Source organism: Equus caballus, chromosome 1 (assembly GCF_041296265.1).
Source record: "Equus caballus isolate H_3958 breed thoroughbred chromosome 1, TB-T2T, whole genome shotgun sequence".
Classification (NCBI taxonomy): Eukaryota; Metazoa; Chordata; class Mammalia; order Perissodactyla; family Equidae; genus Equus; species Equus caballus.
The window spans coordinates 183,087,015-183,102,020 of NC_091684.1; the positions used below are offsets into that span (position 1 = coordinate 183,087,015).

General features: G+C 43.4%; 1 protein-coding gene across 1 annotated transcript in view; it reads left to right on the plus strand.

Annotated features, from left to right (window-relative positions):
• The first annotated feature begins 6,490 nt into the window (after nt 1-6,490).
• The window catches only part of AKAP6 (A-kinase anchoring protein 6), a 509,527-nt gene continuing 501,011 nt past the window's right edge, over nt 6,491-15,006 (plus strand). The window contains exon 1 of the mRNA XM_070241797.1: nt 6,491-6,699. The gene's annotated coding sequence lies outside the window, so the exon portion shown is untranslated. The remainder of the gene's footprint in view (nt 6,700-15,006) is intronic.

Here is a 15,006-nt window from a genome sequence, read left to right on the forward strand (position 1 = left end):
GGGTCTCTTCAGTTGGTTAAGCCATTTGGACTTCATCTTAAAAGCAGAGTGGAGCTACAGAAAGATTTTTAGCAAGGGGTATGACATGTTTAGATATATATATTAGAAGATCCCTGGGTACAACATAAAGAATGGATTGGAAAAGCTCAAGTAGGAACAGGAGAACAAGTTGGGAGACTTATCTCAAATTTGGGAAGTGATGATTTTTACCTGCACTAGCCTGGTGGCAGTGAGAGTGGAGAAAAGTAGATGGACTCAAGAGAAGGAAGTGACAGTTCTTAGCATTGATTGGATGTGAGGGACCTTGGGTGAGAAAGAACAAATAGTAAAGGATGACTCCCAGGTCTCTGACTGCGCAATGATAGAAGGTGATGCCATCAACAAGTCAGAGAACAGAGAAGGAGAAATGGGTGTGGGGATGTGGTAGAGAGTGAAGATGATGAGTTCAATTTTCTACATGTTGAGTTTGAGGAGTTAGTGGGACATCCTAGAGATGTGTAGTTGACAGTTGAGCGAATGGGTCTGAAGTTCTGAAGAGAGATATCAGTTGAAGTACAGACTTGGGAATATATGATGTAGACATAGGAGTAGATGAGTTTATTCAGGGAAATTTAAGGGCTTGGCAGAGGGAGAGGGGTACATAAAGAAACCTAAGCATGAGTGGTCAGGGAAGTAGGAGGCAAACACAGAGAGGTGTGCATGGGGAAAGAGAATTTAGAGAAAGTCGGAATGGTGCAAGCTCCTTACCCTGAAGTCATCCAATCTCTAGGTTCCCAAATATTTCAGATTACTTTTGGACAATAAATCCTAGATTAAAAAAAAAAATGCATATCTAACCCCTACTGTGTGAATGATATAACCCAAGGTCATTGGTCTATTTTATTTAAACCTATCTATGTTCTGCTGCCGCAGAGGATTTTACCTAATGCTGAAGAGAATGCGAAGAAATCCTCTGCATCCACTGTACAACTACACTAAAAGTAGCCGGCAGGGAAACTGACCTATAAATACTCTGAGCACGTGAATGTAAGTACATTTTTAAGAATGTTATGTCTTTGGCTATGGTCTAATGTGATGATTGGTGGAAATGGAACTGAAAATGACAGGAAATATTAATGGAAGGTAGCATACAGTCCTTTGGCCTTAGAAAGAGCAATGGGCTATATCTGTTCCCAGAGGGAAAGTTTGATGAGTAATGATCTTGATACCCATTTTAAGCATTCTGACAATGACTTAATGGGGGCTGCTTTTACTCTTTGTACAGCAGATTCTTCTTTGCTGTGGTCGGGTCTGCTTCAAGTCTATTTAGAGGGCCACCTAAGGCTACAATGGCAGAAGAATCACGACACCTGTATTCCTGTTATAGGCAGTGGGGGCTGTAAAAGGCATGCTATAAGAGGCTGTAAGTGGGTGCTGTAACATCAGGGCCTTCTTTCCTTGCAGAGGGAAGAGAGCAAATGCAAGGTCTCAAGAAGGCACACTTGCCCAAAACATCCCACTCTGCAGGTTGCTGATTAAGAGCTCATGATTCACACTTAGATGCCCCTCCACCCCCACCTCCTTCCTAACAACACAAAATTTGAGTCAAGCTTGAACCTTGCTAAGAAAACAGATTTGCTCTTTTTAGTCTTAGGAGCACTGGAGTCTAAAGACAGACTCTGTGGGAAGGCAGATCCTTAGTTACCTCCTCCCCAAGCTGTTGCAGGAATTTCAGACTTCTGCTTGCCAAAGCACTTTTTTGAAGATCAGATTTTTTTTTTGTGGGGTGCAGGAATGCCTTCAGTGACTCACTCCCCTCCCCTCTTTGGGCCTCAGTTTTTTCCTCCTAACAGAAGGGTATGGATTAGGGGACCCTTGGGGCACCCCAGGCCTAACCTGTGTCCCCACCAGCAGAGAGCTTGCCCTCAGCCAACCCTTCCCTGGAGAGCTTGACTGGCTCCAGGGGACTACTCTGTATTTGAACAAGGCAAGTCAAGATACGTCAGGCTGCAGAGAGGGAACCTGCTTGGAGTTGGAATGCCATCGGAAGAGACTTTACATCGAAAATGCACATACCCCTCTGGGGAACGGGAGGAAGACAAACAGCGCTAGTGGCTCTAAGGGATAGAAATCAGAATGGTTAGATTCCACCTGGCCCTGTCAGTCTTGGCCCCATTCCTCGGCTTCCTCAGTTTATGTTCACCTGTGTGAAGAGGCCTCAGTTTAGAGAAATGGTGTTGCAGGCAGACAAACCCAGTTCTGTCCCCTGGTCCTCGTGTATCTGTGAGTTGTTGGACTTTCTACTCCTCATTTTCTTTATCTGTTCAGTGAAGATGCCCTATAGGCCTGTGTGAGGATTAAATGCAATGCTGTGTATAAAACAGCAGTACAGAGCCTGGTATGGGGGTTATCTAACCCCAGTCCTTCTCTGCACTTTTACCTTTGCTCGCACTTTCCCTTCTACCTGGACCCTTCTCTCCACCTCTCCAAATTCAACTCACTTTCAGAGCTCAATGAGGTCCTCCTGCCTGTCCCAGTGCTCAAGTCCCCCTGCTATCCCAAACACACATTACCTGGATTCACATTCTGGTGACTGCTGCAGGGGAGGAAGAGGGACTGTTCCTCTATGCTCTGGGTCCTTCTGGCTGGTCTAAGAATTAAATTGACGTGAGACAGATTAACAGGAGAAAATCAAACCAAGTTTAATAATGTTTCTACATGGGAGAAACCCAAGAAAACTGAGTAACTTGCCAAAATGGCTGAAGCCACCACCTTAAATACCATCTTCAGCTAAAGACAAAGGAGGATGTCCGAGGTAGTGGTTTGGGACTTCAAAGGGGAGGAAGGCAATTTACATGAAGATGGAAAAGCAAATGTTGGTAAACAAACGTTTGCTGGGCCATCCATAGACAATGAGAGAGAACTTTGGCAAAACTGGGCCTTGCTAGGTGCCTTCCTGTCTAGCACACCTAGTTCATATTATACTGTAGTTATCATAAGGTATTAGCTCCTTCCTGGAACAGGCCTTCTATCTTACATTCTTTTAGGTAGTTAGGGGGAAGGTCAAAGTTTCTTTCTGAGTGTTTTGTTTTTAAAAATAATTAAGCCAAAGAGACATTTGGGGTGGCCAATTCTGATCCCCTACATTGCCTTCTTTCTGAATATTGTTTTGCTGATTTTGCCCATCTAGGTTGCTGCTCTCAGAGGGAAGGAATCCATCAAATACTGGTTATCTTTCTACAATTCCTGGTAAGATGTTAGGTGCCTGGAACGGACCTAAGCAGTATTTGAATGAATGAATGCACAAAGAATTAAGTTACAGGGAGAATGAGGGGCCCTGTGTGCCATGCTTAAGGCCTGGATGCTGGAACTAGCCTGCCTTGGTTTGAATCCTGGTGCTGCTAGTTATGAGCTCAGCAGTTTTAAGAATTGTTGAATCTCTCTGTTCCTCCGTTTCCTCATCTGCATAATGCCAGTGGTAAAAATAGTGTCTCTCTCCTAGGGTTGTTATAAAGATTAAATAAGTTAGATTTGGAGAGTATTTAGATCAGTGCCTGGCACATGTGCTATGGAAGAACTCACCGTTATTGTTTTAAGGAACATGAGTTTAGGATTAGACAAATCTGACTTTAAAGCCTGCTCTGCTGCTTACTAATTACATGACCTCAGACAGAAGTTAGTCAATTTCTCCGAGCTCCAACTTCCTTATCTGTAAAATAGGGATAATATATCTGCCTTATAAATTGTTGTGAAGACGAAATTGAGATAGGAGCCTAGAACACAGTAGGGGCTTGATAACTGGTGGCTATTAGATGCCTGCCTCAGTCTTCCAGAAGCAAGAGTTTGAAGTGACTGCATGAAGAATCATTGCATTGGCTCAGGCCCCGTTTAGGAAACTGAAAACCCGGGGCTTGCCCTGACTGGGAAGAGTTGAAACAGGGGTTGTGGGTGCATAGGGAAGTTACTTCGTGCTGGTTGCTAAGCTGTATCACCAAAATTCTGACCAAATTAGGTCATTAAAAATACAATTGGAAAGAGCTAGAGACTTTTGCCCGTGTGAAATTCCAACACAGGTCTGTGCATGTCACCTTTATGCATATCTTTGATTATGTAAGGTGTTCCTTGTGTTTTGTTCTTATGTAGCTAGCTGTGTTACTGTCATGGTGATGCTGCAGGTGTGGGTGAATGGAGACACGCCATTCTGTGTCGGCCAAGCGGGTCTGTAATTCTCGTTTTCCGAGAAGGTGAAATCTGCCAGTTCAGAGCTTGTGTATCTGATGGGTGCCTCTTGGCCTCTTCTTCTGAAGCCAAGTTGGGACTCAGAGAGTCCTAATCTCTAGGGTTCAGTCTATTGATTCCCATTCCCAAGATCTGATTTTGTGCTGAGTGATGTTTTAGGGCCGAGGAGGTCTTTTCTCATTAACCTCTGCCGGCAGTAAAGGGCTGACTGCTCTCTACTGTTCAGGGCAGAGGGATCTGAGTGGTTTCAGTCAGGAACCCCACTAGGTCCATTGGCCTTCAGGGAGGTGTGGGAGGGGGAAAAAAGCTAAAGAGAGGCAGGTAGGGTGGCCTTGGCACCGACAGCTTCTTCCCCAGGTGACTTTGCTGTGTTCATACCACAGGACTGTGGATTTGAACCTCCCCTGCAATATCATCTGGATCTGAGTTTAGACTTTTCATGATGCAAACTTCTTATATCCCTTTCTTCTCTCTGTCTCTCTACTACTTCTTTGTTTGAGTTTAATGCTAAATTCCTCAATGCAACAAATCCTTTGGTAGGGAGATGGAATAATTTCTGCTTCAGAGTTACAGCTTTGCTACATGTGTGCTATATCATCTCACATCTCATCAGCATCTTGTGGCTTCATTGTTAGCAGTGCCAACGACTGGTTTCAAATATCAAGATAAAAGTACCCACTTCCTTTTTTTTTTTCGTTATCTCTAAGTTCTTTATGATTATTATCTTCTTTCCACTATGTTCAGGTGGGAGGACTCTTGATTAACTTCATTTTGCGGAATAAAATTCAGATATGGGGAAGTTCAAAGAAAGCAGTTAATTACATTCATGTGGTGGGCCTGGCTACATCAGTTCAGGGGTACTCGACCAGGCTGTACGCCTGAGGAGTTAAAAAAAGTAGGATGCCGGGGCCCTACCCTAAGCCAGGGACAATCCATTGGGGTGGTTTCAAGACAAGGATATTTTAATCTTTTCAGGTGAACCTAATGGGCAAACATGGTTGAGATTACTGCTGAATCTGCTAAGGAGGCAAGACTTCATTTTCACTGTTTGGATTAGGAAATCACAGGAATGACTGTCAAACAAATTTTTAAAATGTAGCTGATAATGTTAAATTAAGGCTTGCTTTCTGCTTACTTTTCAAACCAATTAGCACTTTGCATGTGGAGGTTTTGGGGTAGCAACAGGCAAAGGGTTTTGTCTTTGTGTTTCTCATTTTAAAGAATAAAACTTCAGGGTTTTAGGACTGGAAATGCTCAGCCACCGTTTATCAGGACCTTAAACCATGAGTATATTGGTGTTACTCACCTGTGTGCTCTCTGTGACATCTGACCATGTCAACCTTAGTGATTTCCAGTGAGGCTGAGCTTTTTCAGAGTAAGCCTTTTTCAAACTACACCCCACGTCACATCCCCCAACTTCTTCATTCTGATCTGCTCCCTAGGGGCTCCAGTTACACTACAGTAGTCAGCCTTGGTAACCAATGTGAGTGTATCTTTTGGGTAGGTGAGGGCAGAGATTAGGCTGAGAGCCACTTTCTTAAGAGTTTCCCTGACATTCTATTAAGTATAGTATATTTATCCTTGTCTTTAGAGCTTTATTTGCAAATGTCAAGCTAGTTGTTACAAAAAACCTGAAACTGGAAATTCTTTGCATTTCATCTGAAGGTTTGATGCACCTGTTTCTGGGATTCTGTCCCTTTTAGGGATGGAGTTCAGAGCAAACAGGAATGTATTCTGTGTTAGATTTGCCCTAAAATGGCACCTCGGGCTGGCTGAGTCCCTCTTGAAGCACTGTGGGATTCTTCAAGTTTCCAGCTTGGCTGGGTTGCTTTTGGAGCCAAAGAGAGTTGTAATTATTAGCATTAATGAGTTGTTGCTCATTAGCATTTGTGTGGAGTACCCAAATCACACCAACAAAGGGTGTGAAACCCTGGCTTGTGGTGGGGGAGGGTGTGCGGGATTGTTTCTCCTGGGATTAATACAAGAAGTATTTTCCTTGGTGCGGATCCATTCTTCTCTGTATGGGAATGTTTGATATTCATACAGTTAGGTGAGAGTTTCATTTTGAGAACTTTTTTAAATACGTATTTTTCTCAATGTATCTTAAAACCCCACAAACCCAACAAAATACTTTCTTTGTCATGATGACTTGTTCAGAAATTTGAAAAGGTCTCTGCTGAATGAGAGCTTTTCCTGCAGTGCAGGTCCACTAGTCATTCAAGCAAAGAGTTAACCGAGGCTTCTCTGGCAGCCTGCAAGCTTTGTGCGAGCCAAGCCCGGGGCTGAGAGAGGCTGATAGTCATTTGTTTGTGTATGAAGCTTTCATTCCCAACGTCTTAGACATCACATACCAGCAAAGATGACTGAAAAGCAGGGACAAACTCAAGTGGCTCCCGGCTGTTCTGGTGGCCTTTGATACATTTAATTCTGCCTGACAGTGTTTGCCACTTGGTTGTCTAAACAGAATTCTCTTCTCTGGCGGTGAGTGAGTCTAAATTATTCATGTCCAGCGGTCGTCATAAATACTATTGTGTGAGCCTGTGAACCTAAATGAGTCTGGCAGTAAAACCTTTGGTCTGGAGATCTTCAGCCCTCCCTCTTTGTTGCACCGTGTGTAAACTTCACCCTGGAGCTGTGTAGCTCGACGAGGTGTAATGGTCTTTGATGCTGAGAAACTGTGCAGAGGGGTGGTGCAGAGAGGGCCCAAATAGAAATGTCTCCCAGTGCCCTGAAAGCTCTGTCGCTTTCTTTTTCTCTGTCTCCAACCTCCTGGGGTCTGGATATAGCAACAGCACCCCCTAGTGTGTGAGAAAGTGAGGATGGGCTCCTAGTTAACTCAGAAGTGAGGTATTCTGGCTTCACAAAGTGAGGTGTGGGAAACAGGCGGCCTGGCATTTATTTATTGAACAGTACAGCTGACCCTAAATACACAACAGCATGTCTTCCAGGTTTTGACAGCTGAGAAAGGAAGATAGAGCCAGCAGGCAGATAGGGTTTTAGATTATTTTCAAAGATGTGAAAGCTGAGGAGAGCCCCAGGAGGGAATCCGGAGGTCGCTGGGGAAGGGAGCTGTGACTATGAACAATTTATGGCTTTTCCAAAGAATCAAAGCTTGGCCATGTGTATGAAGAGGAGGATGGACAGGGCCTGGCCACAAAGGCCCTCCCTTGCTGACTGAGACGGGGCCTGCAAAAGGGCCAACGCCTTTTTTCAGAGGTAAAACTGAAATTTCCAACACTCTAAGCAGCGGCTTAAAGGTCACTAAAATATAAATGGCTGGTAGATATTCCCTAAGAACAGAGTTTTGATTAAAGGAACTAGACTTAAATACAACAGGGACCAAAAGGGGAGCCAGACGGACTGCAGCGAGGAGGGAAGAGGGCTGCCTCCTTCCTTCATTTTGTCCGTCTAACAAATATTCATTGTTGAGCTCTGCACGGTGCCTGCTTCTGTTCTGGGTACGGGGGATACAGATGTGAATAAAACAGCATCCCTGCCCTCATGGAGCCTACGTTCTTTACTGTCGCCAAGGGGCAGGTCACCACAGCTCAGTCCTCCGTGTTTACATTTTAAAGGATGGTTTATTTACAGGCAGAATGTGATTTGAGGACATGGAAAGTACTGCTGCTCAAAACCGTGTCTTCTCTAACCAGCCTTTCCTGCAATTTCTAAACCAAAAGCCCTCGTTCATTCTGAGAGTAGTAACAATGAAGCCAGATACTTTGGCCCCACACTTATTGTCTGGTGAAAATGAACAACCTGACAAGACCTAGAGGGATGGGGATCCTGAGGGGAGAGTTATACCTCTGGCACTGTGGAGGTGTGGCCTTGGGGAGTTCATTTTTCAGGGCCACGCTTTCCTCATCTGCGGAAGCAGCTGGATTAGTTCCTCTGTCAGGTCCTTGCGAAGCTCTAACATTCAATTTCTCATGACAGATAGCAGCCAGGAAAGCGTAGAGCATGGGGCGCCCCTGGGACCACTGGATAATTGTTTGGGGGTGGGGACAGGACCAGTTTAGACACCGAAAAAAAAGAAGGAGAATATGGAGAAGGAGCATGATTTGACAATCAAATTTGGGCTATTTAAAAAATGTTTCTAGGGCATTTATTCCTGGGTCTCATTTCTGACTGGAAATTACCCAGAAGGGAGGGTGGAAGTGTGGATATGGTTGTTGCAGATTTTTTGGGAAGCCCAATTATTTATACTTTTGTACGTCAAATGAGTTTTGAAAATTATCTACAAAACTCACGGTCATAGATCTGACCCCTGAGCTGAGCTGCTGCAGTGGAGAGCTTTGTGCTGTGGCTTTCCTTGTTGTCTGGAGTGTTTTCCTTTTACCTTTCCTGTTCAGGATAGAGATGGAGTACCACAGGCTGATTTTCTTTGAATCCTAGAGAGCAAGTGACCTACTTACTTACTATTGTGCCTGAAATCTTCAATTAGAGTATATTTTAGGAAATAGTTTTTCAGCTTGAAATGTGATTTTGCTTTTGCGAAAACACACTCCAGTAGAGAGATAGCGGATCAGTTTTCTTGGCTGTTCTCCTGACCCACTGTGTAACTTTGGATACTATATGACTTCTCTCCTTGGAAAGAGGCGACGTAAAATTCATGGGTTTTCTGTTTAGAAAAGACGATTCATAACTATACCTTTATAGGCATGTGTGGTGAAGATTAATGAAAGCTTTGATTGGGTTTAGAAATCGAACAAAATCCATCACTTATATCTAGCTCTCTAACAGCTAGAAGATGTTGATCCTGGTCTTTGCATTTACTGGTCAGGCTTTCTTTACTTTGCTGTCCTCTTTGCAAAGAGTTTCAGCCTCTCCATGAAGACCAAAGTACTGTGTAAACAGGATTCAGTGATGGAATGTGGGTGGGGCTTTTCATTTACGAAATTTCTTCTTACACATGGCTGACTTTTAAAGAAATAACACCAAGGACCAAGCCAGAGGCAGAAACCTTGGGTGGCTTTGGAGGTTTTTTTATGTGTCTGTTCTGCCATCTGCTGGAAAAGGATCACCAAGCTTGGAAAGCTGACTGGCAAAGTGGAGGAGGGTGTGCACTCCTGGCTTCTCCATCCCTCTCCCAGGACCGGGCAGAGTACAGCAAAGCTCATAAAATGCCATGATGCACTTGGTTTTCTGTTGGATTACCGTAATTCACTACTAGTGTTATCCCACAAGGATTTCCTCACCAGTGCTCTGAGCTCATGGCCAGCTGCCTCAGGCCCAGGAGCCTGCTTTGGGAGTCTGGATCACAACATCCCCTGGCCTCATTCCTCTGGGGACCCAGAATGTTGACTGCGATTGCCTTGTAGTCCTGTTCACTGGTTTAAAATGGAAACTAAACAGAACATTAAATCCAAAGTAGGGGGCAGGGTGGCCGCCTTCATTGTGATGTCAGTATAAGAGGGCCAACTGACCTATTCAAGAAATGAGTGCCCTTTTTCCCTGGGATTATCATCTTCCTACTTTTTGGTGTTAAATGCCCTTTTACAAAATAATGGTAATAAACGAGAATTATCACATTAAGCATATATTTGTTTGGCAAAAAACAAAGTTAGCTACTGTCAGTTCCCTAATTCTTTAAAAACATTTCGTCTGTGAAATCCCAAAGTCTCGGCAAATGCGGTTTGCTACTCCCTGTGGTCTCACCTTTCCCTTCTTGTGACAAATTGAGTGGAAAAGTGGGGTCAACAATCCTCAATTGCAACTTCCATATTTTCCCTTGCAAATTCTCTGCGGACTTTTCTGTACTGTGACCCACATAGAAACACAAAAATAATAGTGTGGTAGAATGAGGATACTGTCTCTTCACTAACTGGGTCGCTGCTTTACAGATGAATTTTGCTCTGTAGTAAATGCTTGGCCTGGTTTTGCACCCCTTTGGATCATTTTCTTCCTCTGGAGTTCTGGATGCAATGTGACCTTCCTGACTGTGTATGTGGAACTCCCATGGGGAAGATTGAGATTTTTGGCAGTCAGACACTCAAGGCATCTGGGACAGGATGTGGAGGTCTAGCCTTCTTCTTAAAATCTTCTGTTTCTTCTTAAAATTTCTCAGAGGGATACAATACTTTTGAAAGACTTTTAAAAGGGAATGTGACATTTTAATCTCTATGATTAGTTAAAAGATTCTAACCGAAGCAATGAAACTGACTTTCTACTTTATTAAGGGTTGTAACTACAGAAGAGTATGATTTTTTCCCAAATGTTTTAAGGCCCTAATTCAAATAAAATTAAAAAGATTAAAGAAAAAAATAAAAGTGAAGCTACTCTAATTGAGGCAGGTTTGGTACTTGGCTCTGTGGAACCTGAACTGAAAACTGCCGGTGTAGAAAAACTGAATTGAAATTTATTTTTGAGAAGATATTTTGTTAAGAGGGCAGATAGTTGAGATCTGAGTAGGTGGAGGCTGGGAAAATAAGTTTGTACTGAAGCCAGAACACATGGTGTCTTCATTGGAAATAGATGTTCCCAGAGAATAAACTTTTTTGTATATTTTTCTATTGATAAAGACTGCTTCTGGACAAGCAAGGACATTCAGGATTGCAGGGCGTGAGTTTTATACGGACAAACACAGAGGCTTGTGACCTAAAGGCCATGTGAAAAAGGTGGAAAAATCCTCCCCAGTGAAATTTTCATGGGCCAGATTGTTAGAAATATGTCCAAGAAGTGATTTCATAAAACTTTTGAAACTTGGCTGAAAAGCCTGGCAGATCTGTATCATCTGGTAAATATTTAGGACTTTGTGTATATTATTTTCAAGGAAAGGCAATAAACTGTAGAAAAAATTTTTCAACAAAAACGAAACACTGCAGGATTGTTAGCTTTTGAATCAGAATTTTGGTAAGAGAATGAGTTTTATTCCAGGGGGAAAAAGGCGGTCTTATTTCTGATAGAATGAGGTCAATTTAAATTCTCTTTCCTTGAAGGTGACCAGGTCGAAGTTTGCTATGATTTGTTTGGTAACTCAGCAAAGCCTGGACATACAGTAGCTTCATTTTTCATCACCTGGTAATTTTTTTTTTTTTTTTAAATTTTCTTGCCTGAAAGAGCTTATGAGGTTTCAACGTTACCTGAATCTTAAAATCTCAGTCTGTAACTCAATGGCAGTTGAAAATGTGAATTCTCCTTTGTGGTAGGAGAACTAGAAAGCAGGAAGGTAGAGTTCAGGAATGACACTCCCAGAAGGGAATCACCAAACTTCAAGGCCATGTCCTGGTTTCCTTAGGCCACAGCCTTCTGTCGATGACACCATCTTGTATTTCTTTCCCAATGGAGTTCACATCTGTCATCTCATTTGTCTTTCAAATATCCATTAAGGTAAATGAGTGTGGTAACCATGCGCCTATTAGACAACTTGGGAAGCAGAGTCACAGATGAGGAATTACTTTCCTGTCTCCCTTTTCCTCAATTCATTGTTCCGTTGGTAATAAGGATAACATAAATGTCAACCACTTACTATATGCCAAGCACTTGACATGTATTGTCTCATTATTGCTTGTGAGATAGGCATAGTTCTATTTTTTTCAGATGAGGAAATAGTGGCTTATAGAGATTAAAAAACTTACTAGAATTTATGTAGTTAGTAAGTGGCAGAACTGGGAGCTGACCTAGCTCTGACTTCATGACCCGTGTTTGAAACCACACTATACTGCCTCTCTAGTAATACCCTACAGAGAAGGCAGCTTACACAGGCCAATTGAACCCAGTTGTCTATTACCGGGCCCCTAGCCCGGTTGTCCTCTGTGTCCAGCATCCAGAGAAGCAAGGAGTTGCTTTAGACCTCCCAGGAAGAGGTTCTGAAGAGTGTCCTGCTCTCTAGCTCAGGGTCAACTGTCACAGGTGAGAAAGACCCTCTCTAGGATGTTTTACATGACAGAGACACAGTAAATTAATATACGCTCTATGTAAAGGCTCAGTAAACAGCAGCTCAGTAATTGCCCAAGGCCTAAGCAGGCAAGCAGGAGGCCTCAAACTGGACAGCCTGCCCAGTGTCTAGGCAGGCGTCATCTCACAGGCTTCATTCCCATCCTGGCCTCTTCCCTCTTCTGTTGACTTGGGCAGAGTCCCAACTTTTCCTTACAAAAGATCAAAACTAAGACTTCTTGGCTGCCCAAACCACATCGTCACTAAGGTTTGGCCGTCTCTCAGAAAAGACAGGCTGGGTTGGCCTGAACTTTCCTCCCATGGCATTCCAGGAAATTCAAACTCCAGTGAAGGACCTTAAAACCAGCAGCTATCTCCATACCATAGTTGTGACTTTGACTCAAAAACTGAATGTATCTGATGCCAAGTAAATGGCAACTCTGGGGATGCTGTCCAGACTCCTCACTTTTAACTCATTTATCTTTAGAAACCTAACCCTTCTCTTTTGGACCCCAGGCCTGTATGAATGAAATTCTATTTGGGTATAAAGTTTATTCTAAAAAGCGGGTGCTTTATGGACTAATACTGTTTTTGAATCCTAATAGCCATCTTTGTTACTTTGTTGATTATGAATTTTCTAGGAGAAATAATTTTTTAGAACACACATACTCTGGACCCTGAATGTGCAAAATGTACTTTAAGGGAAAGTGCCTGAAATGCCTGGCTGTGCACTATTTGTTTCAGAAGGAGAAAAGATATCTAAGCTCTCCGTTTCCTTTTCCTCTTGGTTCTGTGAGCTGGTGAGATTTAACTCTTCAATTTCTTCCATGCCTCAGAAATTCAAATATCTCAGCTACCCAAAATATCACAAATGCTTTAGGAATTTTGGAGGAGGAAGGGAGTGGTCAGAATGCTGCTTTCTTTCTCTTAACACAGTCAAACAGCATCTGTTCGCTTTCTAATTCACTACGGAAAAAACGACCTTTCATTTTAGCCTCTGCATAATAAGAACATGATTTCTAACATTCCATTCATTGCAGGAAAAGCTCATTGTTTTAAATATCTGGTCTCAGATGTTCATTATGATGCTGTGTTTCCTCTTCTCCTTCCAAAGAGGGAGGTAGGTCACTCACATCTGGCAAATGGCGAAGAGTTAGCTAGATAAACTGTGGCTCACCACCAGCTCTGCCCTGGCCCAGGCAGCAGGTGGTTCTTTTGATCTCTCACTAAACGGAGATTTTTTACAGGAAACAGCCTTTGAGGAAGGCAGTTTAAGCAATTTGACAGTTTTGTAAGCAGCATGCATGTAAATCAGAGGATAATCCTTTTGTGCCCCAAACATCTTATAAAATAGTAGGGGAATCAGATATACAGGGGATTCCAGTCATGCCATTTCCGCAGTGCACACATTGTCCAGTCGTGAGCCGTAGAAGTGTAGATGATGATGTCTTGCCCCTGTCGTAAATCCCAAACAGAAGAGGATGAGGGGCTCTGCATTTAGCAGGTTACATATGATAGCAAAGAAAGCTATGTCCCTTGGCATAGTGCACCTCCTTTGGGGAACAGGACCTCTGACCCTGCAGAGCCCAGAGTAATGAGGATGAGAAACACAAAGACCCCCAGTGAGTTATTGGGAACGATGGCATGTGGGGCCACTCCTGCTTACACCTCTTCTTTCCCAGACTTGTGAATTCTTCCTATTAGGACACAGCACCATATAGATTCAATACTTATACTGCGTCCTGGAAGATGGCACCCCATCCTTGCAGAGAATTGCTTCCAAGCTGATGTTTCAGCTACACCTTTGACAGGACATTCCAATGATCTGTTAGGCCAGTGGCTTCTGGATGGTGCAGTATGTGATATGACCAATGTGTTCCATGGTCATGGACCCACTCCACAATGTCCTTCATTGTGAAGTGGGTTCCCTGATCATATCCTATGTTTTGTGCGATTTCATGTCTGTGGAATAGGCACCTTATGATCCTTGGGTAGTATTGATGCTTTAGGCTCTGTAGATGGTAAAGGCAAACCCACACTCAGAATGGGTGTCTCTTCCTCTGAGAATGAACCATTGGCCCTTGGAAGAGTATAGTGTCAACTTGCCACCAACTGGCTAGGTGGCCTCCTCAAGGAATAGTGCCATATAGGATGCTTGGAATTGATCTCTGAGGTTGGAAATTTAGAGAGGCAGTAGCTAGATTGGCCTTGGTAAGTGGGAATCATGCTCTTGGGCCCAAGCATAGCCTTCATCTCTGCCTCTGTGGGCATGTGCCCATCTTGTTATTCAAGGTAGTCGATGACAAAGGCTGACTCATGTCAACTGGCCAAGTCATTTTGCCTCTTTAATTGTTCAGTGCCTATTCCATGGTGGATGCTTTCTGATGGGCATTAACATGTGATACAAAAGTCTTCACACTTCATGCTCACAACTGTATGTCCATTTACATGGATCTTTTTGTCTCTGATCTTATGGTATCTTTTCCTTTCAGGTTCCTGACCAGCCAACTGCCCCTCCAGCCTTGCCAATCATTGCAGTAATTTTGTTCTCCTGGCTTCTGTGCTGCTACCTGTCCTCTATTGCTTTGAGGTCCCACTAACCCTATCACTATCAACAGGCCAAGCTTTGTGACTGCCTCTCCTACCATTAGCTTTGGCCTACAGAGGAGAACCACTACCGAAGTTCTTAGTGATGCTGGTTCTCCTCTCACTAGCAAATTCCTGATGTCCTTGGTAAATGAAGGGTCCTCTTGGCTCTCCTGTGAAATATAATCCTCTGGTGGGTCATTTGGCATCACATAATGCCCAATGTGATGCACAAGTGGGCCACCACTCCTTGTTATGTGCTAGAACATCCCCCATGCAGGAAGACACTACAGAGGCCTCTCTGCCGCAGGCAGCACATGCCACCTT